This window comes from Pezoporus flaviventris, unplaced genomic scaffold, assembly GCF_033815535.1.
Source record: "Pezoporus flaviventris isolate CSIRO_AGI_PZ_B2104156 unplaced genomic scaffold, CSIRO_AGI_Pfla_v1 ptg000070l, whole genome shotgun sequence".
Taxonomy (NCBI): domain Eukaryota; kingdom Metazoa; phylum Chordata; class Aves; order Psittaciformes; family Psittacidae; genus Pezoporus; species Pezoporus flaviventris.
The window spans coordinates 1221454-1236291 of NW_026892618.1; the positions used below are offsets into that span (position 1 = coordinate 1221454).

The 14838-nt window shown below is 39.9% G+C and overlaps 1 protein-coding gene across 1 annotated transcript in view; it reads right to left on the reverse strand.

Moving 5' to 3' along the window:
* ARHGAP8 (Rho GTPase activating protein 8) overlaps positions 1–12416 on the reverse strand; it is a 71213-nt gene extending 58797 nt beyond the window's left edge. The window contains exon 1 of the mRNA XM_061472052.1: positions 12339–12416. The gene's annotated coding sequence lies outside the window, so the exon portion shown is untranslated. The remainder of the gene's footprint in view (positions 1–12338) is intronic.
* Between the last annotated feature and the right edge of the window lie 2422 nt (positions 12417–14838).

Below are 14838 nucleotides of genomic sequence, written 5' to 3' on the forward strand. Positions count from 1 at the left end.
GGTTTTTAATTAAATTAATCTGACAAGTTACTGGACAAAGGGTTGGTGTATTATGATAAAAAGAGGGTTTTTTAATTGCATAATTATTCACTGGAGATTCCTCTGGGTGGAATAAATTAGGGCTTTTAAAATAAATTAATATTCTTCTTACATTTATGCAACACAGGACAATGTTTTCAGGTCTTGTCAAGATGTAGCAATACTGAGGCTTAAGATCACCTCTCCCACCTCTGAACTGCACAAAATTAAGTAGTACTGTAAAGCACAGGGGACAAGTTCCAAAAGCCATTTTATATGGTGAACATACAGACCATGTTAAGCTATAAATCTCAATTCAAAATCAAGTTAAATGATGATAACAGCACCTATTGTTCCACTATTTCTCCATTTGCACTGGACTGTTTCTTAATCAGTGCACTGAAGAAACAGTTAGGCTTTGGGCTGTCCAAAACAATTATTTTTCCATTAATTCACCAGTATTAGGATTAAATATTTTCTACATGACTATTTTGCAAGTTACCATAACTTACCATGCAAGGCAGGAAATTTAGTACTATAAAGCCTGGTAGTGTTTTACTACAAGCAGACTAGTAAGTGTTTCAGATGAGAACCTGGTCATTGATCTGCTTGTGCCAAAAGGCTTAGGAGGGCCCAGAACAGTTCATATGTTTGATACCAGCAAAACAACCAAACAGCAACTATAACCGTTTCAAATTTAACCTTAAAACCAGCTTCCTTCCATATTCAGTCCACCTCAAATTTCTCCTCTATTCACATCACCACATCCCATCCTCAGAACCTCAGTTTTTAAAATCATGCCCCACAACAGATTTCTATAGATGCTTTGGAATTACAACTGAAGAAAAATTGCAAAACAATTTTACATTTCAAAAGCTTCAACTGTTTTCTTGCTGTTAGAATTGCAAAGACAATGTTCAAATCTTTCTCACTCATCTTGCAACCAAAACTAAAACTCACTAGCAACTCATACACACTTCATTTTGCTGGGGTTTGTGGGCAAAATTCGGTGATAGGTGATGTTTGTGGAAGAAGACAAAGAATTCTTGTATGTACAAAACTACAGAATAAAATAATGAATTTTTCAGCCAAGCCTATGAAGAAATGGGAACTAGAGGAAACAACAGAAAAGGAAAAGGAAGGAAGAAGCAGATCTTTCCATACTAACTTGTAAAGGTTGGGGAAAAAGAAAAAAAATTACCTAAGCCTGATGGTAAACTTAAAAGCTTGAAACATGGCTAAAAGGCTTCCTGTCCTGTGTTCGCTATGCATGTGTCTTTTAAAGGTGTAATTCTCTTACCTGGTATGGCATACAGAAGATTAGCGCCTAAACAACTAGCTAAAATCTGTATGAGAAGTGTCTTGTGTCATGGTTCAATGATATATTAAGTGTGACTTTCAAGTCCCCTGCACTGGATCAGAAACAATGAGGTCACATGAAAAAGAAATGACACAGCATAAACTCTGAATTCAAATTTGTTCAAACAATTTTGGCAGGTTAACTTTTTTGTCAGAAAGATTTATGTGACATCAAGTATCTCCTGTCCTCCAGAAGCTGACATAAACAAGGATTTATGCTTTTTTGCTGCCTTGAGATATTTTGAGATAAATTGACAGATATGGGATTGTGCATTACTGCGTGATCTGGATCAAACTTTTGCTGCTGGCTGATCTGCTTGTACGTATGTTTGGCAATAATGAATGTGGAACCATTGTCCCAGCATAAAGACTTCTACCCTGATGACTTCATCACCTTATTCAAAGGTATTTGTCTATATTCATGCACATTACAGAGTAGCTCTCAGGTAAAACATTGTAAAAAAAGAAATAAAGCAATAGCAGTAGCATGGTAGCCAAAATACTAACTTATCATTAACTGGATTCTGCTGTCAGACCTTTTCCATAGTTTAACAAAAGTCAGCTTCAAAAGAAATCTTGCCAAATCCTTACTGTTGTGTAAAATTACTTGCTGTCATTTCACCTGATTTATTACCTTTCTCTCTTTAACTGCACCTCCAAACAGGCATAAATTATCTCAGGAAAGAATCAAAGTTTCTAACATCTGGAAAACAATAAATCCTATTTCCCTTGTAAGAAATCTAACACTGGTAACATATTGCAGGAATGACACATATTAGCCCATTAATCTCCATGAAACACGACAAGAAGGCTCTACAGAGGTACAGCACTGGTATGCAGATCTTTTGGAACTTTCAAACATACCTATGCTAATGACTACACAAATCTAAAGATATGAGTGGATCAGTTGTATATGCACTTACTTAAATCTATGCTAACATCTGACAAGCCCACACTGTTTTTCATTATTCTTCTCTGTCAGCACATCACAAAAATGGAAAACATACAGAAATTTTATATTATTTACATGTTGAAGTTGTCTTTGGTGTTGCTACAGTCTACAGTGTTGTTAAAGTATTACCAGAATGAAGGTCTGAATTCAAGTAAGGCGTTGAGAGAAAGAACATTTTTTATTAAATCAAAGAATGCAGCAGGGTTAAAAAAAACCCACAACTAGTAGGTTTTCCAGCACTCAAGCCCTTTAGGAGGCCTGAAAGAGCAGCCTGTGCACCCAGCCACTTATCATTATTCACCTTCCAAAAACATTTCCTTTGATATGTTTAATAAATATTTAATAAGTAGTATATAAACACGAGAAAGTAGAGTTTGAGAAACACACAAGAGGACAAAGATACCATAAGTTGACTGTGGAAAACAGCAAAGCCATATAGGAGAGAAGAACATACAAATTACTCATTAATGCAATAATCATAAGTAAAAAAGATTGTCAGGTAAGACCTCTTCTAACTGCCACAATCTGAAATCTAGCATTTTAAATAAATGCCTGTTTTTATTTGAACAACATTTATACCCTTTCCAAGGATGTCGACACAGCTTACCACTGCATAAAAGCTAGTAAAGACACTTTCTTTACCCACATGGTTGGCAAGAAAAACATTGTTTCTTTAGGCTGATTAATATACGTGCTGTCTTTGTCTTAGCTGCTTGGCATAATCAATAAATGCCACATGAAATAGTCAAAATGAGTATTACTAAGCTAGAAGCAGCTTCAATGCTTCTAAGGGAGTGGGAGGAAGTGAGTGAGTGAGTGGCTGTGTGGGTCTGAGTTACTAGCTGGGCTTAAACCACAACACCCTGGAAAGAATCCAGAGCCCGGCTGAAGAATTGACCCACTCTTTCAGAGGGTCAATTAAGACTATATAGCACACATACACAAAACCCCAAACAACAAAACTGAAAACAAACCAAGAAAATCCAACCTTGCACACTTTGAGAATCCCATCAATGCAACAAAGCACTTGACAGCATATTTTGCCTCCTTCCAAACACATTTTTTTATCCTTTTCTTCACATTTATTTGTATATTAAGAACACACTCCTTTAAGCCATTCGCCATGCCTCAACATAAAATGGATATACAGCTCTGTTAGGCCTAGACTGAGGAAAACATCTGGGACTGCCATAAAGCACCAGCTCACATACATGCTCAACAGAAGTCCAGCTGAAATTAATTAAGTGTTCAAGGTTTTTATGAATCAATGCCTCAAAGAAGCCTTATCTGCTTGATTAATCAGCAAGCAACTCTGCCACTCTTGACCTAATCAGATCTTGCCACTCTTACCTCACGTTGAGATGTATTTTGCTTCACAGTACCTTCATGGGTAGGAAGATTACAATGAAATCTGGTTCCACTTTCACCCACTAGAGCTGCTGGAACCAAAACCTTCAACTTGTAACCCATCCTGCACCCACCTGATAGATACATGGCAAAAATAAGTGGGACTCCTCAAGGAGGAGTGTATCATAGCAGAGCTCTTTATGAGCTTCAGTGGAAAAGTGCCATCCAGGAGTGTAGTATACAGCTTTTGTGTCCAGTCTTTGGTATATGACTTCTAATTATCCCCCTCTTTCCTTTCTCATAGATATAGTCAGGTTTCTGTAGGCTTTCATGAGGTTTCTTAAACATTAGTGTAAATTTTTCTCACCATCTGACTTTAAAATCCTCATTAAGCTATCTCAAGGGCAAATAAGGATCATTTGGCTCTAGAGCCAATTCACTGACACTTCCTGGCTGCTGGGAAAGAAACAAGAGAGAAGAAATAAAAAGAAACTGAAAGGTGAATTTATATTAATCTGATTTCTAATAACTGTGCCCTACTAGGTTCATGGCTGGAAAAATAAGCTCTTTTAACCATTCAAAGACATCTTATAATTAAAATGAAGTTTCTATGTCATTTTAAAACAAAACAAGTTGAATCTACTGTTTGTACAATTAAGAGCAGAAATAACTATAACAAATTAAGGATTTCTTTTTCCCCAGCTTACAATTTATTTCTTTTAGTAGGTACTTTTAATGGATCCTAGTTGGTACCACTCTATATTTGGATATCTCCACAGACTTTTCAGTAAATAACCAGTTTCTTTGCTTGGATCTTTTCAGAATGGAGAAAAGCCTTTTTTAAGCAATAAAAACCCCAAGGGATGAGAAAAGTTATCAGCTCTCAGAGGAACCAAGAAATGCAATATGCGAAACTAATTACAACTAATTATTTAAAAATTACTAGTTTTCAGGTTCATAACAGTGTCATCCTTCCTTCTATTTTAACTGCAGCAAATCATTATATATCTATTCATGGGCTGTCACCAGGTTAGAGTAAACAATGAGGCCACCATACCCAGAACTAAACTGAAGATTTATAAGAGAGCACTATAATATCACTTGCTTTTGTATGACACCAGTCTACAGTAGTACAAGCTCTACCTGTAAAGACAACTGATGAATCAAGCACAAAATAAGGTCTTTTTTTAACTCTTCATTTTTCCTGCAGTATTTTCCTTTGCAAGTCTTAATAACGTATCTTTTAACCTGACTTGTAGGCTTCTGACTGCACAGGTAAGGTTACAACTGTGAGTTTGCCAAGTCTGCTTAATGTTTCTGTCAAGCAAAACAGTATGGATAAGTCCAGGTGCAGAGACAAAGCTGCCAACATAACCACAACTTATTCTGTTGTCTGAATACTGTCTCAAAAGAATTTTCCTACCATTAGGCAAGATCAGAAAACCATTGCCAAATAAACAAGACCTGCTTCACAGAGCAGTGAAGATGATACTACACCTTCAGGAACTGGTTATTTCTGGCTTCAGAGTTTCACACAAAAGCTTTAATGGCATTCATGCGCAAACAAAGTGAGATTCTGTGTCCAAGGAAATCACCACCATAATTCATATTGAACTTGTAACACACACTGACCTTGACTGAGTTGGATCTCACTCCTACATTTTTAGGTATTTTCCACCCAAGCATAGAATCACCTCTTCTACTAAAAACTCCCTTCTGAGGAATTCAAGAATTATCCACTATCTGTGGCAAGTCTCTCCCACAGCACCCAGCTTCAGCAGGAAACCACAGTTTCTACGTACCACATATTGAAGCTAGATATAAATGTGCTGCTAGGAGCATCAGTATTTTCTGTAGCTGCAGAGATCAGCCCTTAGTGCCTAGGGTTTGTTCAAGGCCAGCTTCATAGAGAACATAACGAACTTCTGAATTTCAGCCTCAAGCTTCAAGCAAGTGGCTTCTCAAGCTTAGAACAGCTTCCAAAAGTGGAAGTTCCCATGACACTACAGACTTTCATTAGTAACACCAATCAGAAGAGAAAGGAGAGTGAGATTTAGAGAAAGTACATAACACTATTGAATTTTAATTGTTTGAATTAATTTATATATTTAGTATGTGTAAACACATGAAAGATTATGTATATACCAAGCAAAATAATTTATGTGTTTTTTTCTGCCTCACATGCTAGATTAAAATACTGAATTATAACAGTAAAGATAAATGTGGAAAGTCTGTGAATGGAATCACCTTAGTTTTCCAATTTCTTGTTTGTAGGTTATTCAGGCTCCTGTAATAATTCAATGCCTTCTTCAAAATAAGAATGAATTCACTAGCTTTAGATTCACAATCTTCTCTAGCTCTTAGATATGTGATAAAAGATACCACGAAGTATTTCAGGATGTAGTATCCAATACACTGGTTTTTGAGTGTGCACATTAGAGACCTGATTTTAAGTGGTCTAACGAATTACACAGAACAGGTTTTCTTTAATGTTCATACTGAGGCAGTTCTATAGCCTTTTTGCTGCTAGGCATTCTCTGTGGAAAATTTTTAGTAGACATGCATGTGTGCATAAAGCAACAGAGGTTTGAGAGAGCAATATCAGACAAAACTGGAATAGTGTCAGTTATATGATATCAGGAAAATATTATTATAGAATGGTTTGGATTGGAAAGGACCTTAAGATCATCTAGTTCCAACCCCCCGGCTATGGGCAGGGACACTTCACACTAGATTCTTCATTGGAGACTAGGTAAAAAAAAAACAAACAACAAAACAAACAAAACACAAAGCTATTTCCCTGTAAACGACCTTGCAACTTTTCCCTGGGCATGCCTTTTTGCACCTAGCCCAAGTTCCCCATGCTCATTGGTGCAAACCTGGGGTGGCCATCAAAATCTCCACCGAAGGCTACCATGAGGGCACACAAATGCGTAAGCATTCTGCAGGGAGTTTAAGGTTTCGTTTAAATTGTTTTAGATTGTTCTAAAGCGTCTATGTACAGAAACTTGGTACATGTTATAGCTTGTTACATGTTATCTTCATTGTGCTATGCTGTCGCCGTATGTTACAGAACACCTAACGTCTGGTAAATCTTCTTGAAGCTCGTGTTCAGCTTTATCACCACAATCCTGCAGCATCATGGCAGTGTATTCCTTGATGGTTTTGTAAGCCACACAGAAAAGGAATCCCAAAGTCCTTTCAAAAGGCTTAATTTCGAAGTTAGAAAAACAGCGCATTGCACAGCACACAATGTCAGCTGTAGTCTTTGCTAAGAATTTACAGCCAAAAGATACATTCCCAGAATATATTCATGTAAAAAAGTATAAAAGATACTTTCAGAATTAACAAATCAAAGAAAAAGCCCTGAAGGCAGACATTACTGAAGGGCAATTAAGTTACACTGCTAGGGATCTTCTTTACTCTGGGCTGGATTGTTATCATAGCCTAGTTGGTATTACCTGAAACTTCCAAGTCTGAGAGCCTATTCTCAGATCTTCACAACTTCATTTGTGGGCTGGACACTTCCCAACCTCAAAAGCAGCATGTGAGTAAGATTCAGTGTGAATCACGTGAGTAAGTTCAGGAAGGGTTACTGAGAAGGCTGAGTGAAAGAAATGGGATTTGAACAAGATAAGAGAGATGAGATAAAAAGAAGTTGAATGAGTCCCAACTGAGCATAATAAGCAGAAAATCTGTGCCAACTAATGTAGCCTGAAATGAAACCCAAGATTGTTCTGCCTCAACATTTTTTTTTTCCTATTAGCACATCAGCTGTTACATCCTCTTACATTGTTTGGCCTCAGAAATAGCAACCTACAATTGCTATCAGTTATCACATCAAAGCATAGAAGTCAGTATGGCTAATTTTGAGATTCAGCCTCGATGACGGCTGGTGCCAATATGATATCTTACAATACTACCATGTCAGGTTTGTGGGGTTTTTTAATTAAAAGTTTATTTATGGATCTGAACCCACAGAGCTTGTTAAAAGCATACCAATGTGCTTCCTAATCCTAGCACACAAACCTTTAGGAATGCCAGAGATGAGTTTGCCTCAACCCTCAATTTAGGTCACATTATATGTGTGCAAAGATATATTTTTTATTTACAGGCTAAAACAGTATTTTTTATTTCCACGTAATTCCTACAGCAGCTTCTGCACAGGATAGCATGATCTGAAAAAACACCATTAATTTCTACCATGATGATTGTCTTTCCCTCTTGTTAAGTAACATAGTAGATGTAGTCATAGCTGCAAAGCTTGCACGCAGCGAAGAGGAGAAAGAGTGGTCTTGGAGCTAACACGGATGATCTTCAAAACATTTCTATTTCTGTCAACAATTTCCAACAAGATACTTTGTAAGTCATTAAACAAAACTTTTATCTTGGGTGATTTGAAAGCTACCTATGAGTTTGCCAAGAGACAACATATAATCTGAACAGAGCAATACTCCCAGGGAGAAGCTTGCTCCCCTAGACTGACAGACCTGCCATATTCCCTGAATGGTGAAAACAGAAATATAACACTTACTTTTGGAATATTTTTTCAAGCTTTTAGCTTGAAAAAAATAGCTTAGAGGAGTACATATATATATTTGGTATTGCCCTAAACCAGAGAGAGACAGAGGGAGAGAGAGATGTTTTGCCCTTAAAAGAACTAAGAATATGGATCTAGCTTGACATAAAGAATGGGTTAGAGAACAGAAGAAAACTAAATATAGTCACCAGTCTACAGAAAAACACAAATAATACCTGGAATTCAATGCTGAGTACCTGGCATTGGACATTGAGTCCTTGGTTCTCAGCAGCACCTGCAGCCTCAGCTGTAGCTAATGGCAGCACTCACAGGATTCAAAATTTCTTACAAATGCATGATTTGATCCATCGCACCCAGTACTTGCGTGGGTAGAGGACTGTTATTTCTTCATGTTCATCAGCTCATGCTACTTATTCCCCATTTGCAGTCACTGTCTGTACATGCCATGAAAATGATTGTCATCATAGATCAAAGATTATGCTTCCAAAAGACAGAGTGAGCAAGAACAGTTAAAAAGCTCTCAAAGAATATGGACTGCATCACTATCATATAAAGTGAACTCCATAATAGAGATTGAAAGATTCAGTAAGTATGAACAAAGACTTCCACTACAAGCAAGGAAGAAATACTTACTTCTTTAGTTTTTCCTGCCTCAAATGTTCTTGTTTCTTATACCAGATATTATAAATAAATTATATTTTGTTCTCTTTTAAAAATACCTTATATTTTATAACAATAGAGCTTATTCTAGTTAAGGTCAGGGAAAATTTGATGGTTTAGCCAAGACACTCTTTAGTATACTGGTAATAGTAACTACCAGTCTCTAATTTGATGCAAGGAAAGCTTTTTGATAATTTTCTCCTTGAAAAGGCACCAAGTTGTCAGTTTTTAAGATGTCAGGCTTAAACAGTGTATACATACAACAGAATTTGTGCCTTATTATAGTAATATCCAGCAGTGTTGCTAAAATAAAGGTCTTTTGGCAATACTTTCATAATTACTCTGTGCTTTCATTCCTTTGCAATCTTAAGCATCACTGATTTTGATACTGTTCACATAGCCCATTTTTTCATGAACAACTATGTGTGGGTTGTTTTGTTGGTGGCTTTGTTTTGGGGCTGTTTATTTTTGTTTTGTTTTTTTCTTTCTATAATAAAAATCCTAACCAGATCTCTTCATTCCTGGATATGAAAGAGCTGTTTCTTTTCCACAGCTCAGCTGAGTTGAAGTGGTGGATGTTCAGGAAAGCTGCCAGATACAAACATAACTTATGTTTTCTTCAAATGCAAAGGGGGTCCACATGTGTGACTCCAGCCTCTGTAACTCAAAAGCAGGTCATACATGGCTCCCACAGTCAGTTGCCTGGCAGTGGGTTGTGTTGGTGTGGAGGCTGGCAAGAAATCTGAAAACCCAGCTGTGGGTGTGGTGAGAAGCAAGAGCTACTAAAATTCTCTTGGAGAGTCATGCCCAGATGGCTTTGGCTGCTCAATCCATTCCGGAGCAGCATCCTGCCTGGATTCCCTAATTTCCACCTCTCAGAGATGCATCCTATATCCCTAGGCACAGCAAGATCAAGGACTGTGCTTTTTATCATCTGCAATACTGAACAGAATATTATGACACTAGGGTAAGTCCCATTAAAAAAAAAACAAAAACAAAACAAACTGTGATTTTTAATTTTAAAAGATCAATTTTAAATAAAATGGGAGTTATTGTTTCAATAACAAAATGCCTATTAAACAATAACTGTTCCATTGTATCTGAATTCCAAAATTAAACCAATCCAGTCAGCACAGAATAAACACTGCTATGTTATGCACAAACCCTTCACATCAAGGACTGTTTTGACTCTGAACAATTTATCTGAAAAATATCTGTTAAATTTAAAACCGATAAAAAACAACACCCACATATGCATGTAGAACACTTGCTCAACTCAGTCACACAGTGACTTTATGGCTATATTCTTGAAAAAGAAAAGGAATAAAAGCTTAAGAGTTCATAGAGGGTTACAAAAAAATACTATTTACACATTTACCCAGCAGTACTATCATAAAACATTTATTCAACCCAAAAGAATTTCAAAAATAAAGCTTACATCTCCCCATGTTTATTTACTTTCTGAATTCCTGCTCTAACAATGAAGAAAACCACACAGAAAGTTCAGTTTCACTTATTAAAGTTAGCTCCACCTAGAACACTGCCTATTTTTTCCTGAAGGCACCAGAATAAGCAACTTGCATAAAAGCAACTTTAAAACCTAATTTCAGAAACATCACTGACTTTTATCTATTGAGAGACCTCTCAGCAAACTGTCAGATTTCAAGCTAAAATGGCATGCTCTTTTAGGCAGCATACTAAAGGTCCATAACACATCAATGGCAAAAATCACACTGAGGTGCCAAAACACCTCCCCAAAGCATGTGGCACTCCTCCTTGGAAGATGCTTTGGTGACAGAAGCAAGACTCCTACCTTCAATGGCCCCGAGTACTGCTCCATGAGGAGCTTTACTCCTCCATCCAGCCACCTAGGTTGGACTTGCAGAAGTAAAAGACTGGATGAAAAGAAGTTGAGCAATTATTCAGCTCAAAGACTGAATAACAGGCTGACAGGTTATCTGTGCTAAAAAGGAAAAAATGCCAAAACCCCAGCAAAGGCCATCAGTACAACATACAGCATCAAGACAGGAAAGTCCTGGCTGTGTACTCAGTTACCCTTGTGGGACAGGAAAAGGCATCTAACTGGGAATGGGCCATTCCCTTAGATTTCAGGGGAGCTGCTTACCTGCCCTGCAAGTGCAGGAAGAGAGGCTTAGCTGATATGTCTGCCCTGAAGGGTTTCAGCCTTTTGGTGGTCTTGGAAGGGGGGCTGGATGGAAGGAATTGCAGGAATGCTAATGGCAGCAGACCAGAGGAACCGGTTCCAGTTTAAACTCTCAGCCTACCACAGCCTCCCCAGGAGTTAAGTCAGCCTTAACTAAACTTTGTGCCACCTTCTGCCTGGAAAACTACAGAATACCAAGGTCATCACTCAGACATCTGAAAAGGTCAGAACAGAAGTTTCATATACAACATGAATCCAGCCATTTCTGTATGTGAATCCTGATACAGATTTTAACTATATGCCAAATATATAACTGAACACGTAGAGAAAGAACGCTGAAAAATGAACTACATCCACCTACTACAACGGGAAGGGGGGTAGTGGGGAGGAATTCATTTTCAAATGACTGGTAAGAAAGAGGAGAAAAGAAAACCCTAAGAGCATACCAATATACAGATAGAGATATTCTTCAAAAGATATTTTATGGGTTGTAGTTATAGCGTTGAATCTCAACATGCACAACTTGTACCACATCCAGACAACATATTGCTTACTGTAATCTTCAACCCCATTTTCTGTCTTGTGAAGTTTGGCATTCATGCAAGCTCCAATTCTTCGGTATGGATATGCAGAAACTTTTTGTAATATGAAGTTCTCCCATTAATTCCATGGGAATGGCCACAAGAGTGCACATTCACTTACTATCAGACCCATCAAACTATTTCACATGTTCTTAATACACAGAATCCTATTCAGATGAGTCATATCCTTGTGCAAACAGCCACAAAACTCAGTTCTCAGACTGAGGTGTAAGCACCAGTGTGAAATAGCAGCCTCATATAATACCTGCAGTATATACCTACAGTATAAACCTGTCTCTTATTAAGGCCTTTGAGTCATGTTATTGTGGGAAACAGTAAAAATACAGGTGTCCAGCAGAAAGGATGTACTAAAAGGCTGCAGGCACCCTCTGTGGATTGAGCTTGGTACACCACTACCAGATGGAGCAAAATTTGAGGGAGGCAGGCATAATTAATTCCAGCCCACCCAACTGGTTGCTTTGCCTTTCATCCAAAGGGCAGCACAACAGGTTGCTATAACGGGAAGCACAAAGGCAGCTTGGTTTGTCACACACCTATGTATTTCTATATACACCTCCGAAGCGTTCCCTGCAAGACCACCACGTTCCTTCCCACAGGGAACCCGAGCCCAGCCCCGGGCCGCGCTGCCCGCCTCCCTCAAGCTCTTTCCCGACAGCAAGTTGCTCACGCACCTCTCCCCTGGAAGCCCAGCCTCACCTAGAGGAGACCGCCGCGGGCCCCGAAGATAAGGAGCCGGGGCGGAGCGGGACCCCAGGGAAAGGAAGAGCCTGCCCTCGGAGGGCAGCCGGGGCAGACCGCACCAGCCTCACGTACCTTGCCGTGGCGGGAAGTCGCAGACACCACAGGTGCTTCTCCAGGCCGAGGCGAGGGGGCCGGGCAGCGGCAGCACCGCCCCGAGGCAGGCCTCACCTGCGGACGGGCGGGCGGACGGACGGAGGAGGGAGGCGGCAGCGGGGTTGGCTGCTGAGCCGCCCTGTACCGGCTCCCCGCTGTACCCGGCCCCCCCTGTACCCGGCTCCCCCTGTAGCCGACCCCGCTGACCGAGTGGAAATGGCGTAGGGACCTGAAGGGGCTCCGCGGGGCAGACGCAGAGGGGCTCTCTCCACCCGGCCCGAGCGCAGCTCTTAGAGCAAATGCCGCCGGCCGTGGGAGACGGAGCACGCCCCCGACCTTTCGGTTTCGTTTCCCGCGGATTGTTTTAGGCAGGAGGAGGCGAGAGCCGTCCGGGGGATCTGGGTCTGGGGCGGCGGGGTCCGTCCCAGGGCCCCCTGGCCGCCCCGCAGCTCTGCGGGGTGACTGAAGTGGGGAAACAAAAATGATGCGAAGGCAAAATGTGGAGGTTCATTTCTTTTTACTGCCCTTTTGTTGTTTAGGGGGGAAGTGAATCAGTTACCAAGTTTTCTAGCACTGCCATCTGACTACAGCGGGGCGGAATGGACATGTTGACATGTCTCTTGAGGGGGACCCCACCCTTTGTAATTCATTTCGGTGATGTAGCGAAGAGGCACATGCGTGCTGGTGGGCTCCTGTCTGCAAGTATTTGGTGGTATTGCTCCATTTTCCCAGTGTAATTTTCCAGTCTGTGTAAAAAGGACTGATATTTACCCTTTTAATGTACCTTTTTTACATGTGTGTGACACCAGTAGCTCTTCTAGGTCTACCCATGTCTCCATGCAGTTAGGAGAGATCCAAAGTACGTCGTCATAGCAAAAGTCTCCAGGTTGATCTTTTGTCCCACAGTTTCACTGGGATTGTGCCATTTTCTTTATGCTCCCTCGAACTCCCACTACAAAATTGTCATTGCCAGTAAAAGAGTGGGAAATAAGCGGAGATAAATCACTCGTAGGGGAAAAAACAATTAGAGGCACAAGCACACTGCTTCACTGAGTCACACATTGCCGGATGCTTCCACTGCTCTGGGAAAATCCTGCCAGACTCACCTTCCCTAGCTTTGACTGGTGACCACTGTCAGAAAGGGGAACTATAGGATGTGGGGTCTGACCCGGTATGACCATGCTTTGGCTGCATGGAGTGTGCCTGCTACTGCCTTTTCCAAACACAAAATGGCTTACTGTGGACACACTCCTGCTACTGAGGGATTAGTTCATGCAATATGTTCTCTTTTTTTCTGTCCACCTGGAGAAGCCTCCTCTTCACCCCACTGTATTAAAATTAATAGGAATTTCTGCTAAGTGCACAACTTCGTTTTCTGCTATTAAATTGCATGTCATTTCTCTTTCTGCTGTCCGCAGACTCATCCAGTTCTTTCCACAGGGTATTCCAATCTTTTTCTGTTGTAACAGCAGGTCTTAGGTTTATGTCATCAGCAAATTTCATTAGCACACTCATGTTTTTTGTGCCAAGGTCACTAATAAAATTTTAACTAAGATTAGTTCTGAGATCAGTCCCTATGAAATTGCATTAGTAACCTCCTTCCATCTAGAATTTCCCTTTCAGCTCACGCTATTGTCCTTAGTTTTCATTTCTTACATTCATCTGCATCTCTCCATCTTAATTAATATTTTCTCGCATGGCATCCTCTCAAATGTTTTATTGAAGTCCAGATAGATTTGATCTACTGTATTTTCATTGTTTGAGAAAATGATTTATCAGACAAAGATACTGGCTTAGTCTGGTATGTTCTGTCTTTGGTGAAGTCCTGCTGCGTTTCAACTAGTTTCACACACCTCCTCATCTTTAATTAGTTTTTCCTTCAGCATTTGTTCTAAAGCTTTGTGTACTAATGAGGTCAGATAAAAGAACCTGTAACTGCTTGGATCAGTCCATTTTCTCACCAAGTACAAGTCCCAGATGAAAGTCTCTAGACTTTCCAGTGTCTTTCCTGGGCTGCTGTGGCCACTAGGTCTGACCTGAAATTAAGGCACAGAATGCCTGTGATTGATTTTAGACTAACCGCTGAGGCCAAAAAAGCCAAATGTTGTATCTTTTTTTTTTTACCTCAAAGCCTGCCTCACAGGTTTCTTCTGCAAAACCGCATGTTCAGACTGCCTAGTTCCCAGGTTACATGCCTTTGAGATTTTATGTAAGCAACCTGAATGCCCTGGCATTGCTTTGCATATACTTTTTGTCTGTTTCAAATGCATTTATTTATATTTTTATTGTATTAATATTTTGCCTGCAACCCAAAAAGAACACTGCTTCTACTTTCCTCTTTATGGACATGTCCAGTCAATGG